The sequence below is a fragment of the Pan troglodytes genome, chromosome 1, assembly GCF_028858775.2.
Source record: "Pan troglodytes isolate AG18354 chromosome 1, NHGRI_mPanTro3-v2.0_pri, whole genome shotgun sequence".
Lineage (NCBI taxonomy): Eukaryota > Metazoa > Chordata > Mammalia > Primates > Hominidae > Pan > Pan troglodytes.
This window is the reverse complement of record NC_072398.2, coordinates 41,176,318-41,193,028: the sequence shown is the minus strand read 5'-3', so window position 1 is coordinate 41,193,028 and position 16,711 is coordinate 41,176,318.

The following is a 16,711-nucleotide window of genomic DNA, read 5'->3' as shown; positions in this document are numbered from 1 at the left end:
AATGGGTTGGAGGTGATTCTTATGTTGTGAAAACGCCCTTCTCTTGCGCTTGAGCGGGTGGAGCTGTTCCTTAGAAGGGAGTGAGCTTGGACTGATCAACCAGTGCAAGGCGCCCAGGATAATCTGTTGGTGTGTTTCATAGACCCCTTGGGATGTTAGCAAAAGCAAAAATGTAATGATGTTCAGAACAGAGCTGTAAAATGCAATGCCTTGTGTCCCCCTCCCCTCCAAGCATAATTCTAGGGCTGCCGTCCCAGTTTTGCCTCCTAAGGGACAAGCTTGTGAGTGAGTGAGAAAGATGTGGTGTTTCAGCTAGACTACTACAGAGTCCACAGCTTTTCTGTCATTGCTACAGCTATTAAGACCTAGTGACCTGAAGCCAAGAGCGGTGGCTCATGCCTATAATCCCAGCACGTTGGGAGGCCGAGGTGGGTGGATTACCCGAGGTCAGGAGTTCAAAACCAGCCTGGCCAACATGGCAAAACCTCGTCTCTACTAAAAATTACAAAAATTAGCTGGGCGTGGTGGTACGCGCCTGTATTCCCAGCTACTTGGGAGGCTGAGGCAGGAGAATCGCTGGAACCCAGGAGGCGGAGGTTGCAGTGAGCCAAGGTCGCGCCTCTACACTCCAGCCTGGCTGACAAAGTGAGACTCTGTCTCAAAAAAAAAAAAGATCTGGTGATCTGACATATAAGTGGGGAAGAAAAGCATGTCACAGTATGATGCTATTTTGTTGTGGAAGAGGTAAAAAGTCAGTGTCAGTGGTAATACATGTCTCATACACACACATAATGATTTGTCTCAGTGTTGGAAGTGTGGGTAATTTTCAGTTTCGTCCTCACTCCAGTATGCAACACATACATTTGTTTTTCACAATAAACATGTGCTACTTTTACAAACAAAAATACATAAAGCTATTTTTCTGTGAAAAGGAGAAGATGTGGCAATTATGCATTACCGTAGCTTTTTTCTTCGGATTTGTCAGGTCCTGGGCTGTCCACAGGAGCTGTCAGGTGACAGGGGAAACAGCTTGGCCAAAGGGCGAATATGTCAGTGATAAGGGAGACTTAAGTAAAGATTCCTTACACCCTGGGAAGCAGCTCCCTGAGAACAGCTCAGAAATCCATTGTTTGTGGATTTGTGTCTGTAATTCTGGTATTGTCTCTGCTCATTTCCCTCTGTAGTAGCTAAGCTTTCAGTCAATCTTCCTGATGGTGTAGGCCTAACTCAACATTGCTCATGAATATGACCAACAGCATTTATGCTTCCATTAAAGCCAGATATCAAAGGGGGTTCAGGTTACCCTGGGGGTGATGGTGTCATTGATTCAAGAAAACTCCATAATGAAGGATTTATTCAGGAAAACAAAAATAGAACTACTTTGCGAAATGTCCTTCCCCACTTGGAAATTCTCTTTCTGGTGCTACCTAAAGGTAGGTATAGGAAAGCAACTTTTTTTCACTAAAGTGTCCAGGAATCTGTCTCAAGGGGCTGGATCTTCCCGAACCCAATATTGCATCAGTTCACGGCCCAACAGGCTGTGAAAGCCAGGGACTTAACAGCCTTTGTCTCTGTAAACCCAAATAGAGAGCTTTAATGGCATACATCTTACGGAAGCCAAAGCAAAGAGGATGGCTATTTTTAACTTGAGGCAGGAAAATGTGGCTGGAAAGGAAACATCTGTCCCAAACTATTCTCTTGAGCTTTATATAGAGGTCCCATCTATCATGAAACCATCAAAAATAAAATAAGGTGTTGGTCCAGGCCTGGGTCCGAAAGAAAAAGGCAAAGCTTCCCTACTTCACATTTCTCCCACTTATAGCCTTTTGAGTTGGGCCTATGGCCTGGAAGAGACCACCTCAGAGGCAGAGCATGGGGGCATGGCTCAAGGACAACCTAATTCCTGTGAATTTTATGGACCCCTCCTAGTTTAACATCTTCATCCAAAATGGCCCCACCCTTTAAGGTTCAGATTTTGCAGACTCTCCAGCCAGGAGTCATCAGAGGTCTAGTACTAGGAGAGTAAGACATTCTAAGGTCTCGGTGCTAAGGTCTCAATTTGGAAATTAGGTCTTGGGACCTTAGAAGGTCTTATACTTCTAGCACCAGACCTCTGGTGACTCCTGACTGGGGAGTCTACAAAATTTCCTTGGCAGTTCTGGCTGTTGGTCCTTGAGCAGAGAAGCCATTCTTTCTTCCATAAGCAGCAAGAAAGTTCCTTATTTTTCAAAGACACGCCAGTCACCTGTGTGTCTGACTGAGGTGACAAAGGGGCAAGTGTGAGCCTACCAAGTGTCAGAGATGTTTTTGCCTCAGTAGAAGCACTATACATCATTCTGAGCAGATAGAGCAAGGTCAAATTCACCCATCAGAGGCTCAGGATGAATTAAGTGTTGGAGGAGGTAGGGTTGCAGCAGATGGTGCTCAGGTTGTGCACTGCACAAAGCCAGGAGCTCCATATAGACTGGAATCTATGTCTATTCACATAGACAGCAGATGGAGAAGAGGAGAAGCAAGACAGTGTGTTGTTGGCTCAGGTGGTTCTCAGTCTTTGTCTTGGAGAACTGTTCAGAATATTCATGGTGCAGTTCTGTGTTCTTTTTCCCATTTTCTCTTCCTCTTTTTCTTCTTATTTGATTTTTTTTCTCTTTCCTGTTTTCATTCAAAGATTTGGCTAGGAGAAGAACACTTTACTTTTTTTTTCCAAATTGAGTGGAGAGTTGCCAGGAGAAATGACAAGGAAAGAATAAGAGTAAAAGAGCATGTAGGGATCCACTCCCTCCCTCTCCGGGTGCACTCTCTGCAGAGCAGTGTCTGAGCAGCAGGGCTTGGAGGGTGTGAAACAGGGTTGCCAAATTGCATAAGTCTCTAAAAAGATCCATATGTCTGGGCTCTACCAAGCCTCTGAGCTCAGGGAGGGGGCCAATAACATCATCTGCTGGATGGGAGTGCAGTTCTCTTCCTCTGGGGAGGATTAGATGTCAGCTTGAATAGATGCTGTTAGGCTTTTGATGACCCAGATTGGGAATTCCGGGTGTCGGTGTTTGGGGAAGGGAGGAAAGAAGAGGAGCACCGAGCAGAGCAAATAGGAAAGATGAAGTTTGTAAGCTAGAGTCTGTGAAACATTGAGTAGGAAGGGAGTTTAAAAACCCTGGGACATTGAGTTTTCTTTGAAATTTTTTCCTATGCCAGGACATTTTTGGGGAGCCACTGTGCAGCTGAATGCCAAACCATTTGCCCACTTCATGGGAAGTCTAGACTCTTTATTCCCACAATTAACTCTCTGTAGACAAGGGAGAGCTCACTGTCTTCCCCGCCACTTCTTCAAGCTCTAAACTATAGCTTCCTCTGGGGTAGAGGGTAGCAGATGGTGTACAGCTGTGGGACACATCTGGTCTTGCGGGGATCAGAGGAAGACACAGAGGCCAGTTGAAATCCCAGTGGCTACCCTGGAGGCCTGTCTACAAAGATCAGGGGTGGTACCCCTGACATCTACCCAGATCCCATCTTGGGCAGACTTCACATTTTTCCTTAGTCCCCCATGCCTCCTCTGTACTCCAGCTTTAACTGAATTACACGGAGATGATTTTGTGAGAGTGGCCAGGCAGCTGCTTCCCAGATGTGTGCATTCTGCAGAAATGGTCATATCCAAACTGGAGAGCTTTGGGAGGATTGGTTGGGGACATTAGGGACAGGGCCTCGGAGATTCCTCTGAGGATGTATTAACCTATGGGGAACAAGCCCAGCGACCAGCTGACGACCCCAGGGTAAAAGATTGGAGCTAGAGAGGGATTGGGAACGTCCTGGAATGTTCTCAGCTCTCCTTTCCAAAACTCTGTGTCCAAACATATGACTTTACTACATTTGCCAGATGACCTGATTCATTTAGCATGTATGTGTGTGTTTTCTCAACAAATAGAAAATTATCTTCTCTAGGAAGGTCTTGAACCTACCACTTCTCACCTGGAATATCAGTGGCCTCTACTCTGGTCTCCCTAGGACCATTCTTGAGTTGCTCCTGTCCATTCTTCACACAGCAGGTAAAGAAAAGCACAGTTGGCCCTCCGTTTCTCTGGGTTCTGCATTTGTGGATTCAAAAATATTCCCCCCAAAATTGCATCTGTATTAAACATGTGCATACTTTTTTCTTGTTATTATTCCCAAAACTATACAATATAATATCTATTTACATAGCATTTGCATTGCATTAGGTATTATAAGTAATCTAGAGATGATTTAAAGTATCCAGGAGGATATGCATAGGTTATATACAAATACTCTGCCATTGTGTATCAGGGACTTGAGCATTTGCAGATTTTGTTACCCACAGTTGGGGGAGGGAATCCTGGAGCCAATCCCCCGTATTTAAAATTAAAACTGGACCATCTCATTCCCCTGCTGAAAACACTTCAATAGCTTCCTTTTTTTCTAAAATAAAATGGAAAACTTTTCTCCATGGCTTATAAGACCTAAAGGGGTTGGACTCCAACCTGCTTCTCCCACCTCATTTGGTAGACCCTTCCCCTCGCTCCAGCTCCTAAAACTCCCCAAGCTCTTTTCCAACCTCAAACCTTTACTCAAGCTGTTCCTTTGCCGAATTTCTTCTCTCCCCTGCTCACTTGCTGCAAAGTGGCTCCCCCTCCTCTTCTGGTCTTCCCTAACCATCCAGTTGAAAATAAGCACCTCACCATTCCCTTTATTCCCTCTCACAGTACTTTCTTTTAGAATCTCATCGTCGCCCTTACCACATTTACAGTGACATTCACTTGTTTGTTGCTTGTCTTCCCCATTTGATTGTAAGCAACATGAGGGTAGAAACCAAGTATATTTTGTGCTCTGGTGCAGTGTACACCAAAAATAGACATTCAACATTTATTAAATGAATGAATAAAGTGTATCTTTATTTTATTTTGAGTATCCTCCACTCTATTGCTTCCTAAATATATATTTTTACTTCACACATCAGTAAAAAAAAGTTTTAGTGTTAGGGACTGTCCTATGATTGTCATATACTATTAGAGTCATTTCATAAAGCAAGGTCTTTTTTACAACCTCGAGATAAGAAGAGCATACATTCAGAAAAAAATAAAACCGTCTCCATGAAAGCACAGTTGGTAATATGACACGAGTGGTCTTCGTTTTACTGAGGACCTGCAAAGATGTTGGCAAAAATAGCCCCTGTCTGCTGACTGACATTTGGAAACCTTAGCCCAAACTTATAGCTTGTACATACTATGACCCCACCTGGCCCTGGTAGAGTCCTTAGTAGAGTTCTTAGTGACTCTGAATGTCCGTGTGGCCCCATACAGATCATTTCCCTTCTGTGGGGCTCAGTCCTGACCTATGCAGGATGCTAGGGTTCTAAGAAGTAAGTGAGGTGGTGACTGAGGCCCCGCTCAGCTTTAAATATACCCACAAACTGTAATATAAGAGAGAGGCAGAGCTGTGCTTTCTACTAAGGGGACTACGGGTGACCCATATCTGAGCCATGCACTGCTGCTGGTTGCAGGGAGTGGGGTGGTCATTTATTTGTGTGAAGGGCAGCCAAGGGAGAGAGGGGAGGCAGCCAGAGTGGGTGGCCGATTCCTGTCTCTGACCCTTGGGGCAGCGCCTGCAGCTCCTGCCAGGCTCCCACACCTCGGCTAAGAATAGCTCAGCTCTTTCCTGCTGGCCTGCAGTCCTCCGGAGCCCAGAGGAAAGAGAACTGGACTGTCTAACCTCAGGCTAGGCTGTCCCTTCCGGCGATTCTCTCCTTCGCTCTGGGGACAAAGGCCTGCCAGGGATTTCAGTTCTAGCCTCTGACGTTCCCATCTAATAATAGTGCTGTGGGGTACAGGGCAGGGTGGTATTCAGGCCACCCTCTAAGGGGTGGGAAGATGGAGGCCTTCAAACTGAAATCAAATGGTTCCCAGTGCTAAGGGTTGGAGAATGGATGCCTAGGGAAGCGAAAGTCATCGGGGACTTCAGCATAAGCTGAGGTCAGAGGAGGGAGCATCAGACTGAGTCTCAGAGGGAAAAGAAGTTCCTGGTTCTGAGTAGGACCAAGGTGGGCCTGGGCACTTGTGTGGACACTCAGCTCACAGCTGGCTCTGAAGCAGGTGGCCTGAAGACTACACTAGGAGAAACGCCCTAATGACAGATGGTTTACTGGTCCAGAAAGCAAATCTCTGCATCAGGGACTGGCTCCCGTTCTGACTCCTGAGGTGACATCAGGACCAGCATTAAGCCCCGGTGACTAAGGTGACCATATAATTTATCACCCAAACAGGGGCACGTTTGACCATGAACAAAGACTGTCAACAATCACACCAGGATGGTGTGCACAGGTGGGGATTGTCCGGGGAAAGCCAGGACTTCTGCTTGCTCTAACCACTATACATTGCTGAGTGTCTGTGTTCCTCTCTCCATAGATTTCTCAATAAGAACACATGAGATGCAATCAATTAAAAAAGAGCTTTAGAGATTGAGGCACCACAGGAATACAGGGATTATAACCAAGCTTCCCTGCATTTCACAGGTCCTGTCCCTTCTGCATAAATCAAGTGGAAGGAAGTTAATTATAGCTGCAGAGCTGTGCTCCAGGGCTAGGAAAGAAAGGAGAACCTTTCTCAGGAAGTCCCATTGCTGGGCTGGGCTGGGGGCCGCCTGGGCAGAGAGATAAGCTGCGCCGATGGGTCGGGAGCAGCAGACTTGGTGGTTTTCTGCCGCCGAAGTCCTGGCCTGCAGGAAACCCCAGGGAGGACCCCTGCATCCTCTTTTACAGCAGAATAATCTTAGCACCCAGTTAACTGCCCACAATCTATACAACTCACTTGAACAAATAGGCTTAATGTATATTAATTAAGGAGTTTGTAAGGGGCAGATACTCTGTTATGTGTCAGATTCTGGGTTAATTTCTGCAGATTTAACAACAAATAGGACAATAGTCCTGTCTTTTAAGGAACTCACAGTTGAGCAAGGGGAGGCAGAGGGCTAAATAATTTATGAAGTGATGGAACAATGCTTTTTGGTGGTGATACCTGTTTAAACCGCTCTTTAAACGGATGATAACTCTCTATATAGGAACACATTTGCCAATGCAGTGAAATTTACTGAGAGGCACGATGGAATATTTGTGAGGAATATAGGTTTGGAGTCAATCAGACCTGAATTTGAATTTCAGCTGTTCTAACTCACAAACTGTGTACTCTTCATCCAGTTTCTTTTTTCCATTCTCTCAGAATGTGATCAGTAAGTTTCTTAACCCTTCAGAGTTGCCTACTCTGTAAAAGGTAGATAGTAATAGCACTCACTTTATAAAGCAGTACTTCTACATTTTAACGTATGAACAAATCACCTGGGAATCTTGCAGAAATGCAGATTCTGACTCAGCAGGTCTGGCCTAGGGCCTGGGGTTCTGCATTTTTAACAAGCTCCCAGGTGATGCTGCTGCTGCTGATCTGAGGACCACACTTTGAGCAACAAGGTCATAGGATGTTGAAAGATCAACTAAGTGCTGAGCACACATCTAGCAAATAAGTTTAGTGCTCAATAAATGTGCCCTATTACTACTCAAATGTAATGTGAAAAATGGTCATTTATCTTCATTCAAATATCTCCCCATGTTATCATAAGTTAAAAGAAAATGTCTTAAGTCAGGGAAGCACTCCCTGCCACATCTCTAGGGTACCATATGAGGCCAGTTCTTTTCATCGTCCATGACATTGGGAAGAAGAGAGGAATGGAAGATTCAGAATGTATTTCTCATACCATATAGTTCAGCAGTAACTTTATGACCCCCAAATCCTCCTGATGTGAGGAGTGGTGGGAACTCTTGTTGAACTGTGACATCTCTCCTGCCGAATGTGGATGCTGTGAAGGCACCACTCTCAGACCCAATATGAACAGTAAATACTAACGATAAAGTGCAGATATCCAAAACATGACTAAAATCCACATATTTTTGTAAGCTTTGGTGGTTTTAAGATATGGCCCCAAATTTGTCAATGCCCTTATTATTGAGAGGCAGGCTCTAGGTCCCCCACCCCTTAAATCTGAGCTAGTGTGTGACTGCTTCAACTGAGTAACACAGCAGTGCTGCTGTGTGACTGCTGAGACCAGAGCAGAAAGCGCCCTGCAGCTTCCTCCTGTCTCCTTTGGAATGCTTGCTCTCCTGACACACTCCCCGTCTTGGATCCAGCTGCCGCATGCCACATGAGAGGTCCTGCCTAGGCGCTCTGGTTGACAGCCTCAGCTGAGCCCAGCCTTTCAGTAATCCCAGCTCAGGCACCGGGCATGTAAACGAAGGAGCTGCCAGATGCTTCCACCTCCCAGTTGTTCAAGTTACCCCCAGCCATTCCAGTTTTCCCAGCTGAGGCCTCAGGCACGGTGGAGCAGGGACAAGCCCTTCCTGCTGTGCTCTGACCCACACACTTCATGAAGAGAATAAAATGCTTGTTGTTCTATGCCAGTAAGTTCTGGCATAGAGCAAGTAATTTGTTCCTCAGCAACAAATAATTCAAACATAAACATTATTTTTTTATTTAGTATAAAAAATAAATCTGGTACTTAAGCAGAATATGTATGGAAAAAAATTTTAAATATTGTATTTAAAAATTAAAGATAATATAAAATTAGCTGGGCATGGTGGCACATGCCTGTAATCACAGCTACTAGGAGGCTGAGGCAGGAGAATCGCTTGAACCTGGGAGGTGGGGGTTGCAGTGAGCTGAGATGGCACCACTGCGCTCCAGCCTGGGTGACAAGAGTGAAACCCCATCTCAAAAAATAAATAAATTTAAAAAATTAAAATTAACATTAACATTTATCTTGATAAATATATCTTATTTACATATATTAAATATTATACATATTATTCAATATTATTTATTTGTTATACGGTTAATAGTCCATTAGGTTTTTGAAAGTAAACATCAAGAGCTGGGCCTAGTGGCTCATGTCTGTAATTTCAGCACTTTGGGAGGCCAAGGCAGGAGGATTGCTTAAGGCCAGGAGTTCAAGACCAGCCTGAACAACATAGTGAGACCCTGTCTCTACAAAAATAAAATTAGATGAGATTTTGAGGTTACGTTGAGCTATGATCAGGCCACTGCGCTTCAGCCTGGGTGACAGAGCAAGACCCTATCTCAAAAAGAAAAAGTAAGCATCAAATCTCTAACAAATTAAATTTAAATTCCACGATTAAGTATTACATCATTAGCAGAGGGAGAGTACATAGTGGGAAAAAAATCAGGCTTTGGAATCAGACAGAACTGGGTTTGAATTCTAACTTTAAAATTTACTCAGTGTGTGATCTCAAGTGGTTTATCTTTCTATATCTCAGTATTCTAATCTATTAGTTTAATAATATCTACTGCATAGGGGCTGTGGAAGATATTGAATAAAAGTAATTATAGCACATAATATAATTATTGTTGTTATTATTTCCAGAAAGATCTCTCAGGAAAAATGTGTAGTGGTAATTACAAGGTAGTTACAAGGGCAATAAGTGGTAATTGTAAGATGGGAACCTAAGCAACCTGTCGTGAGGCAGACAGAGAGGTTTCTGAGGAAGCCACCCCCTAAATTGAGTCTCAAAATGAGTAAGAATAACTAGGTTAGATATTCTCAGACTTTAGAATTTTTTAAATTTCCAAAAAATGTTGGGGACAAATCTAGGGAAAAATACTTTTAAAAAATCAGTTTTCTAGGATGAGTGCAGTGGCTCACACCTATAATCGCAGCACTGGGAGGCCAAGGCAGTAGAATTGCTTCAGGCCAGGAGCTCAAGACCAGCCTGGGCAATATAGTGAGACGCGCTCTCCCTCTCTTAGAAAAATTTAAAAAAGCAATTTTCTAAAATTTTATGTAAATTCAAAGGGCCAATAATAGCCAAGCCAATCTTGAAGAGAACAAAGCTGGAGGTCTTATATTTTTATAAATCAAGATCTATCATAGAGGTAGTAACTAAGGTAGTGTGGTTTTGGAATGAGGATAGATAAACTGATGAATGGAACAGAACAGAGTCAGGAACACACTTACCTGTGTTTGGTCACATGATTTATGTCAAAGGTGACAAATCAGAGATGATGACGATACAGAAGAGCAATAGACAAGTGTGCAGAGAAGAAGAAAAGAGTGTCACAGAACCCAAGGGATGAAGGAACTTCAAGAAGGAAGGAGAGATCAACAGTGTCAAATACAGTAGGTGTCTATGAAGCTGAAAAGTTACTTTGAATTTGACTTGCAGTGCAATGTTAATATCTTAAAATGGGCTCTTCCAGTCAAGTGGACAGGAGTCAGATTATAGTGTTTTGCAGAGTGAGTAGAAGTGATGGGTTAGACATAGGAAGCCTGGGCTGTTCCTCCAAGAACCTGGATGAGAAGGGAGGCAAAACATTTACAAGTGTATAAGGAACAGGTGTTCCTTATTTATTTGTTAAGGCTAGCGGAGACTTGAGTATGTTTCTAAGCTGAGGAGAAGATGAAAGTTGAGAGGAAAAGGAAAATACATGTCATTGAAGATGTATTATATTGCTAGTCCAGAGGAAATTCAGTGTATTCCAGGAGAGAGAGGAAGATTAAGAGTCAAGAATAACAGGTGGATAAACTGAATTTTATGTATCTTTAAATGTCTCCAGAAACTATTATAATAACATTTCAGTTAAAATAGCCTCAATGCTTGGACATTCTCAGTTATGTCTCAAAGGTCTTTTAGCTGCCTAAAAAAATGTATTTTGAAACACTTCAGGCATAAAAAAGGCTATAAATAGCATTGTAAGGAACTTATGAACTCTCCATTCACCTTAAGAAATGCGACACTACCAGAAGAAGTGAAGAGTCCTTTAGCTCTCATTTCTGATCATGACTTCCTCCCCTCCCCAATATCTTCAAAGGGAATCCTCATCTGGAGTTTGCTGTTTATAGTTCCTGAGCATTTCTTTATACAAAACATATATTTGCACTTATCTCTAAGGGATATATATATTGTCTTACAATTTTGCATATTTTAAGTAAATGGCATCATGTATATTCTGCAACTTGGTTTTATTCCTCAATATTTTTGTGAAATTGACTTTTGCTGACACATGCAACTCCAGTTTATTAATTTTTACTGATGTGTGGCATTCCATTATATGGCTATAACATAATTTATTTATCTTCTCACCTATTGATATTTCCAGCATTTTTCAATTACAAACATTGACACAATGAACGTTCTTGTACATGTTACCACGTACACATATGCAATAAATTATTTACGGTACATACATACCTAGAGGTAAGATTGCCGAGTTGTTGACAAGTGAATATGCTCAGCTTCAGTAAAGCTAAATTCACAAATTGCTATTTGGTGTGGTTGTTCCTATTGATCAGGTCTGGAAAATTCTCAGCAATTATCTCTGCAAATATTCCCTTTGCCCCATATCCTCCATCCTTTCTTTCTGGAGCTCTAATTGAATGCTGATCAGAACTTCTCAATATAGCCTCTATATCTCTTAACTTCTCTTTCATATTTTCTACCTCTTTGAATATCTGAGCTGCATTTTAGCAATTTTTTCATTTCAATTTTTTGTTTTTTAGTCAGAGTCGTATTCTGTCCCCCAGGCTGGAGTACAGTGGCACAATCTCGGCTCACTGCAATGTCTGCCTACCGGGTTCAAGCGATTCTCATGCCTCAGCCTCCCGAGTAGCTGGGTTTGCTTGCACCACCATGTCCGGCTAATTTTTGTATTTTTAGTAGAGATGGGTTTTGTCACATTGGCCAGGCTGGTCTCAAGCTCCTGGCCTCATGTGATCCACCCGCCTCAGCCTTCCAAAGTGCTGGGATTACAGGCATGAGCCACTGCCCCTGGCCTTCATTTCTGTTTTAATGTTTTATCACTTCTTCACCTTTTGGTTAAGAGCAAGTGTATTATCTATTTTACTATTTACTAATTCAACTAATTATGTCTTCAGTTGTACTTTATTTTAAATCATATATTTTAATTCTAATCTTTGATTTTTATGTTACAAAATACATCACACAGGTAGAGTACTCCAAAATTGGATTGCTTCAAGTGATGTTTATATTTTTAGGGTACAGATTATTTATCAGATGTATGTTGTAATATCTTCTCCCAGTCTGTCATGTGTCCTTTTTAAACATGATTTCTTTTGCTCTGTAGAAGTTTTCAACTTTAGTGTAGTCTAATTCATCAGTCTCTTCCTTTACGAATTGTGCTTTTTGTATCTTGTATAAGTTTTTTTTACATTGTAATCTTAAAAATATCATCTTAGAATTTTATCCAAAAATCTTAAGTTTTTTACATTTTGTCTTTAATTCTATTGGAATTAATATTGATTTTGTAATGATGTTGGTATCCAGTATTACTACTTTACATGAGGCTCATTGGTCCAGCATTAATTAGTTACAGGCATACCTCAGAGATATTGTAGATTTAGTTCCAGACCACTGCAGTAAAGCACATAGCTCAATGAATCAAGTCACACATTTTTTTTAATTTCCCAGTGCATATAAAAGTTATATTTACCCTCTACTATAGTCTATTAAATGTGAAATAGCATAATGTCTATAAAAACAATGTACATACCTTATTTTTAAAATATTTTATTGCTAAAAAATGCTAATGATCATCTGAGCCTTCGGTGAGTAGTAATCTTCTTGCTGGTGGAGGGTCTTGCCTTGATGTTGATGGCTGCTGACTTATCAGGGCAGTGGTTGCTGAAGGTTGGGGTGGCTGGGGCAATTTCTTAAAATAAGACAACAATGAAGTTCACTGCATTGATTTAATCTTGCTTTCATGAAAGACTTCTCTGGAGCATAAGATGCTGTTTGACAACATTTTACCCACAGTAGAACTTCTTTCAAAATTGGGGTCAGTACTCAAACCCTGCCCTGTCAACTAAGTTTATGTAATACCCTAAATCCTTTGTTGTATTTCAACAGTGTTCAGAGCATGTTCACAAGGAGTAGAATTCCATCTCAAGGAACCACTCTCATTGCTCATCCACAAGAAGCAACTCAACTCCTCGTCTGTTAAAGTTTGATCATGAGATCACAGAAATTCAGTCCCATCTTCAGTCTTCACTTTTAATCCTAGTTCTCTTGTTATTTCCATCACATGTGCAGTTACTCCCTCCACTAAAGACTTGAACCCTTCAAAGTTATCCACGAGAATTAGAATCAACTTCTTCCAAACTCCTGGTAATGTTGATATTTTGACCTCCTCCCATGAATCACGAATGTACTTAATGGCATCTAGAATGGTGAATCCTTTCCAGAAGATTTCCCATTCACTTTGCCCAGATCCACCAGGGGACTCACTATTTATGGCAGCTACAGGGTTACAAAATGTATTTCTTAAATAATGACTTGAAAGTCAAAATTACTGCTCGATTCACAGGCAGCAGAATAGATGTTATCTTAACAGGCATGAAAACAACATTCATCTCCTTGTACATCTCCATCAGAGGTCTTGGGTGACTAGGTACATTGTCAATAAGCAGTAATATTTTGAAAGGAATCTTTTTTTCCTGAGTGGTAGGTCTCAACAGTGGGCTTAAAATATTCAATAAAGCATCATGTAAATAGATCTGCTGTCATATCTGGGCTTTGTTTTTCCATTTATAGAGCACAGGCAGAGCAGATTTACCATAATTCTTAAGGGCCCTAGGATTTTCAAAATGGTAAAGAAGCATTGACTTCAGCTTAAAATCATCAGCTGCATTAGCCCCTAACAAGAGTCAGCCTATCCTTTGAAACTCTGAGGTCAGACATTGACTTCTGCTTAGCTATAAAAACCCTAGATGGCATTTTCTTTCAATGCATGGCTGTTTCATCTACATTGAAAGTATGTTGTTTAGTGTGGCCACCTTCATCAATGACCTCGCCTAGATCTTCTGGATAACTTGCTGCAGCTTCTACATCAGCACTTGCCACTTCACCTTGTATATTTATGTTACGGAGATGGCTTCTTTCCTTAAACCTCATTAACCAGCCTCTGCTGGCTTCCAGCTTTTCTTCTGCCACTTCCTCACCTTTCTCAGCCTTCACAGAATTGAAGAAAGTTATAGCCTTGTTCTGGAGTAGGGTTTGGCTTCAGGGAATGTTGTGGCTGGTTTGATCTTCTATTCAAACCACTATAACTTTCTCTATATCAGCAATAAGGCTGTTTCACTTTTTTATCATCTGTGTATTCATTGGCATAACAATTTTATTTCCTTCAAGAACTTTTCCTTTGCATTTACAACTTGGCTGTTTCATGCAAAAGGCCTAGCTTTTGGCCTTTCTCAGCTTTCAACAGCCCTTCCTCTCTAAGCTTAATTATTTCTAGCTTTTCATTTAATGTGAGGCATGTGTGACTCTTCCTTTGTACTTAAACACGTAGGGGCCATTATAGGATAATTCATTGGCCTAATTTCATTATTGTCATATCTCAGGAAATAGGGAGGCTTGGGGAGAGGGAGAGAGAAGGGAGAATGGCCAGTCTGTGGAGCAGTGAGAGAACACACAAGACGTATCCATTAAATTCTCTGTCTTTTATGGGCACAGTTCATGACATCCCCCCAAAATGACATTAGTAACATCAAAGATGACTTATCACAGATCACTACAACAGATACGATAATAATGAAAAAGGTTGAAATATTGCAAGAATTTTCAAAATGTGACACAGAGGCAAAGAGTGAGCACATGCTGCTCAACAATGGTGCCAATGAACTTGCTGGACGCAGCGTTGCCACAAACCTTCAAATTGTAAAAAACTCAGTATCAATATGGAGAGACACAATAAAGTGAGGACTGCCTGTCAGAGTCAGTCTTTTCTTTATCAATCTTAAATGTCATTCCAATCTTAGATAAATGTTCCATGTATGTATATTTCTAGATGCTGTAGTCTATTCCATTCATTTATATTTCTATCCTGTGTCAATACCTCACTATCTCAATTACCATAGCTTCGAAATAAATCTTGATATATAGATGGTAGGGGCAATCCCCTCCACTTCATCCTTTTTCTTCAAAAATATCTGGACTATCATTGAACTTTCACTCTTTCATATAAATTTTAGAATCAGCTTACCCAGAAAAACCATGCTGGCTTTAAAAAATTATAATTATGGCAAATAAAAAGATTAAATTGGAGACGCAGGAGAGTTTATGATATTAAGTCTGTCTATCTATACATGAACATCACAAAGCTAATTCTTTAAGTTTTTTTTTTAAATGAAGTCTTGCTCTGTTGCCCAGGCTGGAGTGCAGTGGTGCCATCTTGGCTCACTGCAACCGCCACCTCCCGGGTTCAAGCTTTTCTCTTGCCTCAGCCTCCCCAGTAGCTGGGACAACAGGCGTGGGCCACCATGCCCAGCTAATTTTTGTATTTTTAGTAGACATGAGGTTTCACCATGTTGGCCAGGCTGGCTCAAACTCCTGACCTCAAGTGACCTGCCTGCCTCGGCCTCCCAAAGTGCTGGGATTACAGGCATGAGCCACTGCGCCTGGCCTGTTTAAGTCTTTTTTAATGACTCCAGACATTTTATCATTTTCTACCCCAAATGAATGCAGTTTTGCTGTTAGATTCATTCCTGGGTAACTACTGCTTGCCATTACCAATGATATCTAAATAATTTGTTGTGTCGTATAGGAAGAAACCCATTTTTGTACATTCATACAATCAGCAACTTGGAACTTGGATTTATTTTAAATATACACAATCAAATCAACAGTGAATATGACAGTTTTATCTCTTCTTTTACATTTATTTCTTTTTCTTTTCTTGCTGCGCTGGCCAGAACAGAAAGCATGATGTTAAATAGAAGCAATGAATCTGGACATCTTTGTTCTGTTCCTGATTTTAAAGGAAATATTTCTGACATTTCACCAGGAAGAATAATTTCCTTTAAGTTTAGACCAATGGTTCTCAAACTTCTGTGTGTTTTAGAATTTCCTTGACCACTCAATCACAACAATCACAGATTGCTGGATCCCAGCTCCAGGATTCCTGATTCAGTAGGTCTAAGGTAGGATTGGAGAATTTTCATTTCTAACAAATTTCCAGGTGCTACTGATGCTGCTGGCCCAGGGACGATGTTTTGAGACTCACTGGATTAGACATAAATTTTGTTGGAGACTGACAGCTGTTTTCAATTCTCTTACCTATTCTTCCCTTCCCCCTTGGTAATAGAATCCTGAATTTAGTTGAGAACATTGCAGCCCAGGGAAAAGACTACAATTCCCAGACTTACTTATTGTTAAGTGTGGCCATGTGACTAAGTTTGGGCCAAGAAAATTAAAGCCAAGTGTTGTTTGAGATTTCTGGAAGACTCCTTAAAAGGGAGATGTTCCGGTTATATATTGCTATGAAGGAAACTGCATACTCTCAGAGGCTCAAAACAAACATTTTACTTTGCTCACAGTTTCATAGATCAGGAATTCAGAAATGGTCTGGCTGGATGGTTTATCTCTGATCCACATGGTGTCAACTGAGATAGCTAGGGCTGGGGCATCCACTTCCAGGATGACTTCTTCACTCTTATATCTGGCACCTCTGTGCTCCTTGATCTCTTATCACATGACTTCTCTTCCTCCAGGGCCTTTCTATGGAGCTTGGGCTTTTCTCACAGCATGGTGGTCCCAGAATAATCACCTTGAGCCCGGCTGCTAGGAGGAAGGAAGCAGTAGCCATGACTCCAGTTAAGGGATATGCCTGGAATTGGCACAGTGTCATTTCTG